The sequence below is a fragment of the Pteropus vampyrus genome, unplaced genomic scaffold, assembly GCF_000151845.1.
Source record: "Pteropus vampyrus isolate Shadow unplaced genomic scaffold, Pvam_2.0 Scaffold479, whole genome shotgun sequence".
In the NCBI taxonomy this organism is placed as follows: domain Eukaryota; kingdom Metazoa; phylum Chordata; class Mammalia; order Chiroptera; family Pteropodidae; genus Pteropus; species Pteropus vampyrus.
Window position 1 is genome coordinate 221,935 of NW_011889260.1, and position 5,624 is coordinate 227,558.

General features: G+C 38.6%; 1 long non-coding RNA gene and 1 pseudogene across 1 annotated transcript in view; one reads left to right on the plus strand and one right to left on the minus strand.

Annotated features, from left to right (window-relative positions):
* LOC111732662 overlaps positions 1-5,485 on the plus strand; it is a 13,671-nt gene extending 8,186 nt beyond the window's left edge. The window contains exons 2-3 of the long non-coding RNA XR_002777650.1: positions 4,816-4,858; positions 5,333-5,485. This is a non-coding gene — a long non-coding RNA (uncharacterized LOC111732662). The remainder of the gene's footprint in view (positions 1-4,815; positions 4,859-5,332) is intronic.
* On the minus strand, positions 531-649 carry LOC111732669 (annotated as a pseudogene).
* Positions 5,486-5,624: the final 139 nt, after the last annotated feature.

Here is a 5,624-nt window from a genome sequence, read left to right on the forward strand (position 1 = left end):
TAAGCTTTTCTGCTTATATTTGTCAAAATTGGGTCCTAAAGCTATTCCTAGTTATCTCAACGTACAGCCACAAACATACTCTAGCCTCTAAACTCTTTGCAGATGAAGCTTACGTCTGGCACAGTGACACATAATATGTACTTAATAAATAACATGTGTTGAATTGAAAAATGGAATTGTCTTATCATGGTATGATTTCCTATATGAATAATAAGTCAAAAGTAAAATATTAATTTCCTGGTATGACTAATTGCTACTGTCAACAAAATTCTATAGGTTCCTTTACTAGTAAATACAGTGAGAAAAAAACAAAAGGTTACTTACCTGGCTCCCAAGCCATCCTACAAATCACATTGTCCAGGTTGCTTTGCCTTGCACTTGCTAATCTGAAACCCATGAGCTGGAAACCAGAGGTAGTCCAGTGTGTGGCCTGTTTGGAGCGCATGGTCCACACAATCCCTCAGAAATGGAGCAGCCACAGGTGCCACGTTAAACTTCCAGAAGAAATATGTTGTTGTTGTTGTTTTTAATGCCTACAGCACCTGATATTCCTAGGTGGTCTCCCATCCAAGTACTAACCAGGCCCAACGCTGCTTAGCTTCCAAGATCAGACGAGATCAGGCACATTCAGGGTGGCATGGCCATCGACTGAAGAAATATGTTTTGACTGTGGTTCTGGCAGCTGTTAAGCAGCCATGTCTGCCAAAAATTGTATCAAGAACTGAAGAGTCACTAAAATGAGCTGAGTTAATTATCCTTACCTGTGGTTCCCAAGGCAACAAGGCAACAACCCCCTTAGGATCTGGGGTAATAAGATCCTTTCAAACTCACTTGGGAGATATCTGTTGTCTGTGGCCTACACCTGCCTTGCTGGATATGATTCATAGGGTTTCTGCCTTCTGGTTAGCCAGATAAAAACACCCAGAAAATGCATATTAGTTCTTGCTTATGTGTTTTCAGGTCTCACCAATATACACTGAATACCCTCCAACAAAGGACCTCCGATTACAGACACATCCACTGTGTAGGGAGGGATGTGATGTTGAGTAATTCATTCCTTCTCAGATCCAGATTCTTGATTCATAACATTGTAGCCACTTATAAGATTGGTTCAAGCAATTCTTTGCTTTTTAGAATTATGCACAGGAAGTTTATATAGATTCACAATTCCTTAGTCACAATTCTGTAGTTTCAAAACTTTGTCTCAGAAACCAAAAGTTTTGTGTTTGAACTAATGGAAGCAATATCTGACCTGAACTGATGATGTAAGTCTATTTATGGTCTTATTCTACTTGATATAAATATTCATGCATTTCACTGGGGATATATCCATGGGTTTGATCATGGAGTGCCCCTCTGATTCTTCTGGAAGTATTACGTCATGCTATACAGTATGTATACCATATGTTTGAAAAACTCAGTTCCAAAACATACAGCCCAAGTGTTTTAAAGGATAGTGGACCTCAGGGAAATAAAATTAGTAAATTAATTACATTAAACCTCAGGAAGATGAGCAGTTATTAATGGGTTATTCAGCATATCAAATTGCAGTCGTGACACTTATAAACGATTGAGTTTCTGCTTTCCCTGCAAAAACATATACTATATCGTACCCTAACTGTTGCGTGCTGTATCAGCCTTGTAGAAAATTTTGCAAACTCATTATACGCACCCCCAAATTCTTACACTACGAATTTGCACTGGCTCTGCCTATATTTATAAGGGCCGCCCCTCCTTACAGACAGAACAACTCCATTTCTCCTTATTGCTTTTCTTATCAATAAAACAAGTATCCACCTAAGGCAAACAAGTTTCTCTGCAAGTTTTCAGGCAAGACAACTTAGAAGAGTAAAAGGAGAACACATTCTTCTTTCATGTATATCCTAATTTCTTTTACGTGGCTGTGGCACAGGACTTGGTTTTGTGACCCCTGTACATTGTACTACAGCAAGTTCATTTTTCAAATATCCTGATAAGTCAGAAGTCATGATTTGGATCTTTCATTGAATAAGAATCAGGTGCAGAATGCAGAACACACAAAGTTTTCATGGATCATAAAATTATTAGATTGGTCGAATGGATTAAGGTTTGAAGGTATTTCTGTTGACCAAATAGAGGAGATACAGGCATTTCCCTGTTGTCCTCTGTAACCAGAAAAAAGGGAATGTACTTCATAATGTATGATTAACTGCTCCTGTAGCAGGTGAAACATACCAATAGGCCAAAGAACATTCCAAAGGAAACTCATGACTCCTTATTCATATCTGATGAAAGAAAGTCCTGTAACTCAGAATGGAAATCAGTAGACTTTACATGTTCATAAATTTGCATGCACAACCACCAAGTGCTCTTTGATGCAGGATCCCAGGGCAGATATGAAATCCTCTCCAGGATTAAAGATCTTGTGCTTAGCACTGAATTGTCTCTCTCTTCCTGGGTCTGCGTTGGCCTTTCTACTAAATGAATTACTTCCAAGAGAAAGTAATTCTCCTTTGTACTCTGGGGATGGGGTTTCAGCCACACTAAATCTTATTGTATCAGCTCTCACCTAGGCTATTGTGATAGTCCTACCATTTCCAGGGCCTGGACTATGCTTCCCTGAGCTCAAAGCCTGCTCTCACTCTTCATTCTGGCTTCTGCTCAGAGGCTACTGTGTTAAGAAGCTTTCAACTACTCTCAAAAAGAGCTCCATCCGAACAATTTCTGAAGATGGATGATGGTTATGGTTGTACAACAATGTGAATGTTCTTAATGTCAATGAATTGTACACTGAAGAATGGTTAGTAAGTAAACTTTATGTAATGTACATTTTACCACAATAAAAAAAAAAAAAACAAAGAAAAAGAGCTCCACCCAGCATGTTCTATCCTTCTCACCTACTTCATTTTCCTTCTTAGTACTTATCAATACCTGACAGTATGGATTCATGTATCTGTTGCCTATATTTCCTTAGAAGAAAGGAAGCTCCAGGAGACCAAGTGTTTCATAAATTGTCTTCACTCTTATATTTGTGATGCCCAGAATAGTGCCTGGCACATTGTAAATACTCCTAAAGATTTTCCGAAGGAACAAATGAAAGCAAGCAAGTAAGCTAGGTCTCAAATTAGTATTTTCACCTCCAGTTTCTCTCCATCTAATCCAGTTCATCATAAACAATGACTTTACAGTTATCTGGGTTATCTTTTTAAAACATAGATCTGATATTATTTCCCATACCTCCAAATTCTCCATGTTTAGAAGAAAAACAAACACTTTTTAAAAAGAGAAGAAATAATTAAATGCTAACCATAGAATGTTACATAAATAGATTGAGTCTGAGAAAAAACTTCCTAATTTCTCTGCATGTCAAAGCCTCATATAAGACTTGATAAAAATGTTAAGCCATAAGCAATCCAACACCATGAATAACAATTTAAAAAAATTATTCAAACTAGCCGTGGCTTTTTACTAATTGTGATAGAAGGTACAGATTTAATAGATGGCATGACATCTTAATTTCTTTGAATGTAAAAGTTCCAGTACAATAATTAATAAAGCCATGTAATTTATATGAATGTCTCCTCCTTCCCCAAAATCAGTGTATGGAGCAGGGATACAGGAGTGTAATCCAACTCCTTATCTACAGATTCACGGCCTCTACAATCTAGCCCCTATCTATCTTTTCCTTCCCCCGTCCACCCAATGCTCTCCAACTCCAGCAACAGACTTCTCTACTTATTTATTGGATCCATGTTTTTCCTGGTTCACTTCTGCTAAAATCTTCCCCCTACCCAGAGTGCCTCCACTTCTCCCTTCAGCTGACCCCTTTCTTGGCGTGCCTTTATCCTCCACCCCTCTCCACCTGCCACAATTGTACTCATCCTTCGAAGCCTTCTCCTCCGACTTTCCCCTAAATCAAAGCAATTGCTAATTTCCTTGAGCTCATATGGTATTTTATTTTAAGCCTTTTTTCAAGCACTATTCTGAGTTTTAGATCAAAGTCATGTATGCCTCTGCCTCTCTTTCTGTCGACTTTGAGAGGAGTGTGACAGTGTGCACAATAGGTGCTCAAAGTGAATTTGTCAGAATGACTTATATGTGCCTCCGGCACGTTACCCTCTCCACATCTAGATGCTTTATTGAGGCTACTGTTTCTCAGCTCTAGGTGTGGGTGCTGGTGGCTGTGTGGTGCCGAAACACGATGGTGGCAAGTGTGACTTCATGACAGGTACCCATCAACAGAGAGAAGAGATAGCCCTGTCTGTATTTATCTGATTGAGCCCTTAGGCTTGCTGAAATTTTTGAAGGAGTCAAGAAGGCAAATGTTCATTTTGTGTCATCACAGAAAAAAGAGAGATTCTGATAAGTAGATACTGAAACTGGGGAAAGCAGAGCTTTGTCAGTGTTTGGCTTCAAGTTAGTATAGAAACAAAAATCTGTTTTGGTCCACAGGAAACCCTACCATCTGGTCTTCGTCAGCACAGACATATGTCTCATGGGAGGGTTCTACTAGTGGCCAGTGGAAGATTAGATGGAGATAAAGTAGAGACTCAACATGCAAGCTGCGATTTCTCGTGCACAAAACTTGGCTGATTTCTGTATTATGAAGGAGCAACCAAGTGAATAAACATTTTAAAAAATTTGTTTAAATTACTTGAGAATTATCATAGATATCAAAAAACAAACAAAAACTCAAACCAAAATAGCAACAAAAAACACCCAAACAACTGTCCAAAACAAATATAGTTCTATTGCTCTAAGTGTAGCTTAACTCCTTTTTTCTTAAATCCTATGAGAATATCCAACTTATCTTTCTCTTCCCAATACTCCCAACAGAGCCTCACCAACACTGAGCAGGAAGAAACGCAGGAAATAGCAGGTATGGTAACAAATCAATGACCAGGAAGACTAGGTTTTTGTCCTAGCTTTGCCTAGGACTGGTTGTGTGACCTCCAGTTCACGCTTCTGGGTCTCAATTTTTGTATTATAAAATGAGAATTGTACTAGAGCAGCGTAAAACACCAGTTCCAATAGATACTATAGGTGCTCTGCAAAAAAAGGGAGGGCGCAGTTCTAAATCCAGATGTCTGGGAAATTCTAGGCTAGACAGGCCTCTGTACTGAAGGATTTCTCAGATGTGTGTATTGTAACTTTGCAAGTGGAAGAGAGAGATTGCTGTGTGTACCAGATCTCCTTGGCCAAAGAATTCTTTTATTCCCATAGAACCAGTGAGATTTACTTGGGAAAATGCTGGAGCTGGGAGAATCTCTGAGTTCACTTTCAGAGTTTATCTTCCCCTTCTCCGTTCTGGCCTTTCTGTGACTTCTCTGTATTCTGTGTTGTTTTCCATGAGTCCCATTGTGTTCCATCAGCTTGGCTCCTAGTGATCATCTTCCCAGCACAAATAGAATAATCTGGCGTGCTTCACTTCTCTGAAGATCCAAACCCATCACAAATCGCCAAAATGTAGAAATTATATGGCTAAAAAAAAACAAGTAATACAGGTAAGTGTAAGAAAATGAAAATTTATCCTCATTCTCACCACTCATAAATAATTCTAAAAAAGCGCTTTTTCTCTTATCATTTTAAATTTATTTTTCAATTACAGTTGGCATACAATATTATATTAGTTTCAGGTTTACAAC